Here is an 11139-nt window from a genome sequence, read left to right on the forward strand (position 1 = left end):
GTGGGGATTGTAGCAATTCTCAGAAATGTATGTCCAATTAATTGTTTGTTTTAATTCACTGACACTGTCCTTGCACATATGCTTAAGAAATAATGAAAGCTGTCTCAGTACTGGAAGGCAGACACGACAATAGTTGAGGTTAAAAACAGTCATTATGATAACATAAACATTATGGGAATTATGTTAACAAATGTGTCCTGCTAATTTATGAAATCAGCATTTTAATAGGTTCTATATTTTCCCCAGGTCTTATAAAATTAAATTACTTGTGATATAATGCAAATTCTGATGGCCTTTTGGATATTCACACCCCTCAAAACAACTATATTTTAAACTCTAAGACAGGATTTCATAAACTTACATGGACAGTTCTTCCCTTTTTATCCCCCTTACCTTTTGTTTCTCATATATGGACTTTTTAAAATTCCATGGACCATACTTCAAGAAATGCTACAGAATCAAAAATTGTTTTACTTGCTAAGAGCCACTCTGCATAGGTCACTGGGATATTGGAGTCACTCATATGAAATGATGACATGCAGAGAATGGTTTCATGTACACAATTTGTTTTAACTCAATAACGATATCTAGGAAAGGAAGATATGGAAGCACATCTAAATAAGAAATTTAGTTTCTACACTTATGGTTAATTTTATATGTATAAATTTCTAATTTATATTCATAATTTGTCCATTTTTACAGATGCAAAATTTGGTACCAAAATGATCATGCAAAACCAGTCTGATGTTGGCAAAATAAACTACTCTGAGTACAATTAGCCACCTGGCATTCAACAGATGCAGCCAACTAGCTGGCTGGCTTACATGTGGGGGCTGGAACTACTTATCTCACTGCTTCTTCCCTGGTACCATTTGTGGAGGAAATTTCTTAGGCATAATTTTAAGGGAAAAAATAGGAATATTATAAGAACATCTGAACTCTCCTCAAAGATTACTTACTGTACTGCAATTTTTTTTAATCACGGGAAGAAACTTGTTTTGATCCAAGCCATTTAAAAAGCTTTCAGAACTACAAATAAAGCACTACAAATGCTTATTTCACAATTTTGGCTCTTTATCAGAAAAATATAAAATCTTTACTTATTTACCTAAGTGGCTTATACAGTTAATCTTGTCAAAGTACTTGTGTGGGACTGAAGAGATAATCCACTGGATAAGGCACTTGCTTTCTACTCGGCTCACTCAGCTACGATTCCCAGCACAGAACCAGAAATAAACCCCAAACACTGTCAGCTGTGAACCAAAAATGAAAACAAGCAAAAACCAAGAGAAAGAGGTGTGAGTTCATTATTTATTTTTGTGCAAATATTTAATTTTAAGAACAGTGGCTTTGGAAAGTCATGAACATCCAGTCTATAAGGGAAGTATCTAGTGATCACCTGAACAGGAATACTCATTATAAGCTCAAATGTAATATTTGACTTTCATTCTTAGCTCTAGAAACTTCTTTTTTTGCATAACCAAAATTAAGCTTTCAAGAGTTCTTGGAGACTGGCTATGTTCCCTGATGGCACACAGTGCTCTCAGCTGACCTTAGATAACCTTGTATCTGATGGAATAAACTTACTGACAATTAGAAACACTGATGCTAAAAAATTGGTTGTATGATTCTGACTAACAACAAGCATTACTATAGATCACAGATTAATAATTGAAAAAATCAATTGAATGAGTAAAGGGTGAAAGAAGACAGAGTTTGGAAGCCCATAGTAGAGTCCCAATAACTTGATTCCAAAGAATGTCAACATTTTCCTATGGGTATGAATGTAGTTCTACCTATTTAATACATGTCAGACGATTGAAGATTGAAGAATTTAAAGTCTGCATAAAAACATACATATATAAAAATTTTAAATCATAGGAATTTCTTCCTTATCAGTGTAACTAGGAAGATCCTATCACTCTGAATGCTACCAAAATATGACCAGAAAAAAGGGACAAAGGAAGGGAGGAAAGAGAAAAGGAGGAGGAGGGAATAAAGCAATTTCAATCTCAGGCTAATTATAGGAAGAATTTGCAAGAGGCTCATTCAAAACTGGTGAGTTTTGAGTTTTTTATTGGATGTTTAAATGATTGTAGCTACTTCCACTACCCAGCCGTCGCCACACTTCAGGACTCTTTCCGGACCCGCTCGGCCGCAAAGCGGCCGCGCGACACATCATAAGACACTAAATACCTATCTTCCAGAATTGTCGTACCGTATTTGATAGGGTTCAAATATGGTAACACCTACAAGGGTGATTAGAGGTCACCCCAAAAGCCTCTATCCCTCTCGGAAAGACTGGCAAGCTACCGAGAGTATTCCGCCCGCACGGAAGAGCCTGGTAAGCTATCCGCTGTGTATTCGATATGCCAAAACCAGTAACTACAACTGGTCTCATTCACCTGACCCTGAAGGCTTCACCGACATGGCAGCACTGAGAAGGATGAGAAAGGAGAGGCCGACAAAATCTCAAGGCCGACCTAGGCTGCCACAACGAAGGAAGACAAAAATGATCGTCTGTACTTTCAATGCAGGTACGCTAGCATCAGATGCATCCATCGAGGACCTGATGGTACAAGCGCGAATGATCAAGTACGACATCATTGGTCTGACCGAGACAAGAAGGCACAAACCTCACCATGCCGTTTTCGACACTGGAGAAGAATTGTTCCTCGGAACATGCGATAAAAGAGGTGTTGGAGGCGTTGGTGTCCTTGTCAACACAAACTGGGCCAAGAGCATTGATTCATTCGAATGCCTAACAACCCGATCAGACGTTTACATTTGAATAGATGTGGCTCACTGCCTGCAGTTTCTATCTTCGTTGTCTACGCACCAACATCTCATTATGATGAAAGAGAAATCGAGAAGTTCTACATGGAGCTAGAGAAGTTCTATAAAGAAGACCACACCTTCTACAAGATCATTGTGGGTGATTTTAATGCCAAGATAGGACCGAGAAGATCAGCTGAAGAACTTCACATCAGGACCCATGGCCTAGAATGGAATGAACAGGGTGAGAGACTGTCTGAGTTCATCATGTCGACCAAGACCATTCATGGTAACTCACAGTTCCAGAAGGCAGAATCTAAACGATGGACATGGGAGTCTCCCGGTGGACGATTCCACAGTGAAATAGACCACATCATATTCAATCGACGGTTTTGCCTGACTGATGTCACTGTTGTCCCAAAATTTCGAATGGGATCGGACCACCGTCTCCTTTGTGTAAAATTCTACTTCACAGAGCGGGGAGAAAGGGCTGCAAAGTTCAAAAAGAGAACTCCCAGAATGACCACCAACTGGGAACTCTTTGGTACTATTGCGGCAACATGGGAAGATGCCATTGTTGACAACATTGACGAGGAATACGATCGACTGGTTCAGCACCTCCATGAATGTGCGAGGAACGCCAAGAGAGAGATAGCCACAAAAAATCACCTATCTTCGAAAACTCTTGAGCTAATTCGCCAGCGTGGTTTGGCGCATGCCTCAGGCAACCGCAAGCTAACGTCCGAGCTCACAAAGCAGTGCAGAGATGCGATCAAGGAAGACCTCAAAGAGAGAAGAGCAGAAGTACTGGTAGATGCGGCAGAAGCCGGGAAAAGTATTCGTAACGCCCGCCTGTCCTTCGCCAACTATAAGACCAAGATGACTGCCCTCCGACGTCCTGATGGATCCATCACATCCTCCAGAACGGCAATGGAGAAGATTATCCATGACTTCTACTCAAATCTCTTCGATAGCCATGTCCACTTGCCGACATATCAAATTCCACAGGATGGATATGTCATTCCCAACGTTCTCCCTTCCGAAATCCGACACACCATTTCGTTGGTAAAGAAACAAACAGCACCCGGCCCAGACAAGGTCAGACCTGAACACCTGAAGAACCTGCCGTCAGTACTCATCAATACACTGGCTCGGCTCTTCACTCGCTACCTGTCTGAATGCAAGGTTCCGTCCCAATGGAAAACCAGCAGGACCGTACTACTGTTCAAGAAGGGAGACATCCATGACATTGGCAACTATCGCCCGATCTGCCTATTGTCTGTCATCTACAAGTTGTTCACTCGAGTCATCCTAAATAGGATTGGCAGAACACTAGATGAAGGACAACCATGCGAGCAAGCCGGGTTCCGCAAAGGATTCAGCACCATCGACCATATCCACACGATAACCAAGCTCATTGAGGTTTCTCGGGAGTTCAAGATGCCGCTCTGCTTAACGTTCGTTGATTTAAAGAAGGCCTTTGATTCTGTTGAGATGGAAGCGGTCATTGAAGCCCTAGCCAATCAGGGCATTCAAGCCCAATACATCAGGGTCCTCCGTGAGCTGTATTGCGGATTCACTACCAGGATCTCACCATTCTACAAAGAAGTGATCGTTGATGTCAAGAGAGGGGTGCGTCAGGGTGATACCATTTCACCGAAACTCTTCAGTGCCACCTTCGAGAACATCATGCGACGACTGGAATGGGAAGGAATGGGAGTGAAGATAGATGGTCGGCAACTACACCACCTCCGCTTTGCTGATGACATTTTTTTAATAACACCAAACATCAGCCAAGCGGCACAAATGCTGGCCGACTTTGACCGTGAGTGTGGAAAGGTAGGACTACAGCTGAATCTTACGAAGACAATGTTTATGAGAAACAGCCTTATTCCTGACGCCCCATTTGTTCTCAATGGAATGACCATCTCCGAATGCAACAGCTATGTGTACCTAGGTCGAGAGGTCAACATGACAAATGACCTGGCACCCGAGCTGCGCAGGAGGAAGAGAGCGGCTTGGAACGCCTTCAATAACATCGAAGAACTAGCTAAGAGGACGAAGAACCTCCGGCTCCGGGCACATCTCTTTGATTCCACTGTTCTTCCTGCATTAACATATGCCTCAGAGACCTGGGCCCTATGCAAACAAGATGAGAACGCTATTCAGGTCTCCCAAAGAAGAATAGAAAGAGCTATGCTTGGAATATCACGTTTCACTCAAATGAGAGAACGAATCCGGAGTTCTGACATCCGTCGACGATCAAGGATCAGGGACGCTGTCTCATTTGCCAAGGTGTCGAAAATCAGATGGACTGGTCACGTAATGAGATTTAAAGACGACCGTTGGACTAGAGCTGTTAATGATTGGATTCCACGAGATGTCAAAAGACCGCGTGGCCGCCCACCTTCCAGATGGTCAGACTTCTTCGTCAAGATCATGAACGATCGGTTTGAGACCCTTCATGTTCCCGGAGAGAACAGATGTCATTGGGCTACACTAGCACGTGACAGGGACAAATGGAGACGTTACTGGCGCCCGCTCGAGCAAATCGACGACTAACGGGAAGTTAAGTGATTAAGTGATTAAGTTTAAATGATTTGTGAAATGCTTTATATCAGATCCTTTTGTTGACTCTGCTTGACTGCTCAGTAGGCAAGGCAGGGAACTGAAAGAACAAGGAGCACAGCCCACCTAGAATAACTAAACTGTGGGGCTGGAGCAATAGCACAGTGGTAGGGTGTTTGCCTTGCATGCGGCCAACCCGGGTTCGATTCCTAGCATCCCATATGGTCCCCTGAGCACCACTAGAAGTAATTCCTGAGTGCAGAGTCAGGAGTAATCCGTGTGCATCGCTGGGTGTGACGCGAAAAGCAAATAACTAAATAGAATAACTAAATGCAATCTCCTGGGGCCCGGGGGTTCCAGGCCTCTTTGCTTTCTAAACCATCTTTCAGGTGTTCTTGTGCTCAGAAGAATGAAGACTCACTGAACTCCAATCCTCATCAATAAATGCGTAGTCTTCCATGTAGTCTTATGAATGCTAAATCACTGTCACTGTCCTCCCGTTGTTCATCGATTTTTCTCAAGCGGGCCCAGTAACGTCTCCATCGTGAGACTTTGTTGTTACTGTGTTTGGCATATTGAATACGTCAGGGGTAGCTTGCCAATCTTTGCCGTGCAAAGATACTCTCGGTAGCTTACCCGGCTCTCCGAGAGGGGCGGAGGAATCGAACTCTGGTCGGCCATGCTGGCTGTGTGCAAGGCAAACGTCTTACCCACTGTGCTATTGCTCCAGCCCATGAAAGCTAACTAGTAGCAGTTATATCTATTTAAGATACTTTTCTTTAGAACCAACTAGTACACATTTTAAAAATAAATGATGTGCTTGCATTGATCAGTAGGGGGAACTCTTAAAATTCCTCGGTAATTATCCTCATCAGTTTGCACTGTATCAATTAAAATTTTAATGTATATGATAATATAGCATGAAGATATGTAATTTATATATTCATATAATTAGAATCTTGAGGTTCTTTTGGTAAGTTTTTCCTAAGCTGCATCTATGAAGCTATAAATTCTAAAATTAGTTGCAAAATGATGATGCTTTCCAATTAGGGTGTTTTTTCTTAACTAAATAATTAAGCAGCTCGGTTGATTTTAATAGTCTATAGATAAGGAGAGAGAAAAATGAAAATGTGCTCATTAGGGAACTATTTTCATGAAAAAAAATAAATCACAAAGATAAAGGAGAGAAATGGAAATAGTTTTGTAGCAGTCCCCAACTACCACAAATTCTGCAGTCGAGTTTCCCACATTTGGGGAAATCACAGGGTCAGCACATCTGGAGTGAAATGGATAAGTCTCGCCATGGGAAAACTGCCTTCGTGATCATGGTATCTCCCCTGCCAGGTAAGTATGGAAATAGTTTTTAAAGTATGATAGCTCTTTAGTGGAATTTTGTAATTTGCTATTACTTAAGATAATAAAGAATATCTTCATAGATTTGGCAGTTCTCCAAAGTGGTTCATCCTAACTTAAAATTTACAATCTCATTTAACACTATATGCTTTCACATACAGAGAGAGAGAGAGAGAGAGAGAGAGAGAGAGAGAGAGAGAGACTGACAGACAGAAACAGAGACAGAGACAGAGATACAGGAACAGAGAGACAGAGATAGAAGCAGAGGGAGAGACAGACATAGAGACAGACAGACAGACAGAGAGAAATAACCCCACAAAACAAAACAACAAATATGCTGTAACCAGAATACATTCTTCAAAATATATTTTTGAACTAAATAAATAATTGTCCAAATATATATTGTAAGATGAATTCTTTGGAATACTGGTCATCAAGCTTTGGAATATTTTTTTTTCTATCTAATATTTTGGATCTTATTTGTCTCAGCTACTTTAAGAGATTACAAAGGTTCAGATAACCAACTGAATGCTTAACTATTTCGGAATGTTATTTATCACCTGAAAATAATTTTAGGCCAAATACTCGTGATACCAGAAAAATCTCTTTTAATTTGCCAGTTCAATCTCAAGGATGATTTATTTGTTCACAACGTTCTCTAAAGGATCGTGGGTTAATTAAATTGCTCATCTGGTAGAAATTTCAGAGTTCAGAGAACACAATGCAAGCTTCAAAGAATATAAAAAGATAAACGCAAGAAAATAGGAAATAAATGAACATAAAAGAATGCCATACTTCCCTCTCATAAAGGCAGGCCATGGTTCTCTTCAGATGTCACTTATTATCTTTCTCATACCTAGGATGAAAAGATAAGACAAAGCAGAAGTTTAAAACTTTTCAACACTCAAGGAGCTTAAAAGTTTCAGGGATGCTTGAAAGCAGAAGCCTGCACTCATAAAATGCAGATGTGGCCATTTAAAATCAGGTGCCTCAAGACAGAAAGACAGATGTTCAAGTAACAAAAATTTTCCTTTGTTTTTTGGTTTCCTGGTTCTGTTTCATCTGAAAGTTTAGGAATGGAGAAGAGAATATTGTAAGGGAGACAGATCCCATCCTTAACAACATTTGTTATTTTTGAATTGAGGCCTCCAAAGTGATGGTGCTCTGGGGGATCATACAGTTCTCAAGGTCTCACACATGCTAGGCATGTGCTCTACCACTTTGAGCTTCCTCCTCATTTTAACAAATGCTAAAAGTAGCATTTGTTACAACACCTCTAGGTATGGAAAGAAAGAAAGAAAGAGAGAGAGAGAGAAAGAAAGAAAGAAAGAAAGAAAGAAAGAAAGAAAGAAAGAAAGAAAGAAAGAGAAAGAAAGAAAAAGAAAGAGAGGGAAATAAATATTAAAATCATGTAGTGGTTTGAGTGTGTTTTAAGACAGTAAAGATGATTTTACAAAATCAAAGCTAGAGCTGTAGAGATAGCTCAAGAATCTGAGCACATGCTTTGCAGCACATGATGCCAGCATGATTGGGAGTGACTGAGCACAAAGTCGGGAGTACTCATGATATAAATGTATGTAGATATAGATATACATATGCACGTGTATATATATGCCTACATTTTTTTGTGTATATATAATAGAGAAAGAATAGAGGGGCTTGAGCGATAGCACAGCGGGTAGGGCGTTTGCCTTGCACACGGCTGACCTGGGTTCAATTTCCAGCATCCCATATGGTCCCCCGAGCACCGCCAGGAGTGATTCCTGAGTGCAGAGCCAGGAGTAACCCCTGTGCATCGCTGGGTGTGACCCAAAAAGCAAAAAAAAAAAAAAGAATAGAGAGGAAAGAGCAAAGAGCGGGAAAGGCAAAGAGAAGTAACCAGGGGCTACTCCTGACTCTGTGTTCAGGGGTCACTCAATAGACCATATGCAATGCTGGGGATCATTTAAGGGTCGGCCACATACAACAGAGACCTTAATCCCTGTATTATCTAGCATTGAAATTTTAATGTATTTAAAGCAATAATTTATAAACTTCAAAAGTAAGAAATAAAAATGCCCTTATATCATATCATGACATATATCATTCTAACATAGAGCACTTAGAGATAAGGTGATAAAAGGAGATAAAGTGACATGTGTGGTGTCCTATCAATAACAGTATTGTAACCCAATGCCTAAAATGTGTGTGTGGGGGGAGTGGGTAGTAAAAGAGAGGAAAAAAGAAAATCTTGACTGCCGTTGAGGCAGGCTGGGAGTGTGAGAGGGAAACTGGAGATATTAGTGGACATAAATGTACATTGATGAAGGGATTGGTTTTGGAACATTGTGTGCTTAAAACTCTATCATAAATCACTTTGTAACTTTGTAGTTCACAGTGATTCAATGAAAAAAAATTTTCTTTTCTTCAAGGGTGAGTGTGAAGGCAGTCACATACTACCACAAATTCTACAGTCGAGTTTCCCACATTTGGGGAAATCACAGGGTCAGCACATTCAGAGTGCAATGGATAAACCACTTTCATGATCATGGTCTCTCCTTTGCCAGGTTAAGTATGAAAAAGATTTTTTTTAAAGATAAAATCAATACATGTTTTTAAAAACTAATGAAAATAGTACATTAACATGCAATGCATGGAATTAATCTCGGGACATCTTATTGGAATGATTTTATCAAAACTATTAAAGTATGACCTTAATAGATAAAGAGAATCATGATGATACATTATGGTGTAGGAGGAATATTGAACAAAGGCTTTAGATGCTGACAAAGCCCTTCTGATCCTAGACTACTCATGGGAGTGAACAGCAGATAGAACTGCAAATATCACACATCATCACCTGGAAACAGATCTATCTGTTGGTGACTGTGAGGATGACATTTTCTACAGTGTTTTTATAGGTCACAAAGACTGCAATATTTTTATCAATAGTAAATTGTAGCACGTTTTATATTCATCTTTGACATATTTAATCTATTTGATGACTTATTTCACCAAAAACAAATAACATTGCCTGTAGCATTTTCATCATAGTGACAGAGATTTAGTTCTTTGGATGTCTTTAACTAGAGTTGGATTTACACAGATAGAAGAAGTTTTGTCTTACTATAGACCAGACTTTAGTGGACTATATGGTCTTGGTCCCAGCTTGCAGACCACACATGTATTTTTTTTCTTTTTTTCAAATGTATTTTATTTATTTATTTTTTCCCATTTTTTAAATTATTTATTTATTTTTAATTTTTATTAGTGAAACACCATGAGGTACAGTTGTAGATTTACAAATGTTTGTGCTTGGGTTTCGATTATACAATGATCAAATACCCATCCCTCTACCAGTGCCCATTTTCCACCGTCATGGATAATATCCCTCCCACACCCATCCCCCCCATCCCACCCTGCCTCTGTGGCAGGGCATTCCCTTTTGTTCTCTCTCTTCTTTTGGGTGTTGTGGTCTGCAAAAGAGGCATTGAGTGGCAAACATGTTCAGTTCATAGTCTACTTTCAACACCACACATGAATTTTTGTTTGTTTATTTCAATTTGTATTACCAGGTAGTTAATGATTCTAAGGGCCAGGGAGAGGAGAGAATACAGGGTCACTGATCCCAACCCCACATTGCCTCTCAGTCATGGCCTTACAGATGACCTGAAAGGCACTCAGCACCAGAGGATATGCACCTCCTTGTCCCCAGAAACACACCCTCAGGTCCCTACATGGAACTGCCAGCCAAGGTGACCAGGAATCACCAGGGATAGCCTCTAGCCTGCTCCCCACAGCACTAATTGGGAGCCTGGTCCTCCAAATAAAGAGTGTGAATTTAGAAAAGCTCATAAAAATAATGGCATCTCTTCCAATCCATCGTTTCGCTCAAATGAGAGAAAGAATCCAGAGTTCCGACCTCCATCGACGGTCAAGAATCAGGGACGCTGTCTCGTTTGTCAAGGCATCGAAAATCAGATGGGCTGGACACACAATGAGATTTGGAGATGACCACTGGACTAGAGCCGTTACTGACTGGATTCCATGGGATGTCAAAAGACCGCGTGGCCGCCCACCTACCAGATGGTCAGACTTCTTCATCAAGACCCTGAACGATCGGTTTGAGGCTCTTCATGTTCCTAGAACGAACAGACGCCATTGGGCTACATTAGTACACGACAGGGACAAATGGAGACATTACTGGCGCCCGCTCAAGCAAATCAATGATTAACGGGAAGTCAAGTGATCAAGTGTGATTATTTTGTTCTTTTGATGAAGGGAGGGATTTTTATAGGGAAAAATTGGAGATCCTATACAGTCAGGCTGGTATTTTGGTCACACTTGTGAGTATGTGGATAGACTGTTCGTATTCTCAGGGGGAAATGATGCTCTTACAGAGCTCCATCATGAGACTCTGCTTCAACGAGGTGCAGTATCACAACTTCTCTAATATCAGAAAAA

General features: G+C 40.7%; 1 non-coding gene across 1 annotated transcript; it reads right to left on the reverse strand.

Annotated features, from left to right (window-relative positions):
- Positions 1-6532: 6532 nt before the first annotated feature.
- Positions 6533-6695, reverse strand: LOC130045603 (U1 spliceosomal RNA). Its single transcript, XR_008795583.1, has one exon. It is a non-coding gene; the product is annotated as a U1 spliceosomal RNA (small nuclear RNA).
- Positions 6696-11139: the final 4444 nt, after the last annotated feature.

The sequence above is a fragment of the Sorex fumeus genome, unplaced genomic scaffold (assembly GCF_029834395.1).
Source record: "Sorex fumeus unplaced genomic scaffold, SorFum_2.1 ptg000128l, whole genome shotgun sequence".
NCBI lineage: Eukaryota > Metazoa > Chordata > Mammalia > Eulipotyphla > Soricidae > Sorex > Sorex fumeus.